This window comes from Brassica oleracea, chromosome C7 (assembly GCF_000695525.1).
Source record: "Brassica oleracea var. oleracea cultivar TO1000 chromosome C7, BOL, whole genome shotgun sequence".
NCBI lineage: Eukaryota > Viridiplantae > Streptophyta > Magnoliopsida > Brassicales > Brassicaceae > Brassica > Brassica oleracea.
The window spans coordinates 34,039,873-34,040,423 of record NC_027754.1 but is presented as its reverse complement, the minus strand read 5'-3'; positions in this window follow the sequence as shown (position 1 = coordinate 34,040,423).

Genomic DNA, 551 nt, shown 5'->3' with positions numbered 1-551 from the left:
GGCAGCCGCGTTAGGAGAGATAATGGAAGCATCAAAACTAGTAAATAAGTTTCTGAAGGGACTTCCAAGAACGAAGTTCATTCACATCGTAGCTTCGTTAGAACAAGTGTTGGATCTAAATTCAACGGAATTCGAAGATATTGTTGGGAGATTGAAGGCTTTCGAAGAATGCATAAAAGAAGAAACCCAAGATGAAGCTCAATCGAAGCTCATGTTTGGAAAGAATGATATGCAAGGTAGTGGAAGCCATAACAACTCGCGAGGAAGAGGCAGAGGTAGAGGTTATGGTGGAAGAGGAAGAAAACGAGGAAGGTCTAATGGTTCTGATGGTCATAACAAAGGAGGAGAAGCTTCAGACAAGACCAAGAAGGACTACTCTAAGGTTAGATGTTGGCGATGCGACAAGATGGGGCACTTCGTGTCACATTGTCCTACACGACCAAGAGAAGAAGCTAACCTAACGGAAACACAAGAAGCAGATGCATTATATATGCATGAAGTAGTATTCCTCAACGAAGAGAGAGTGTTTCCTAAGAGGTTTGATGAATGCG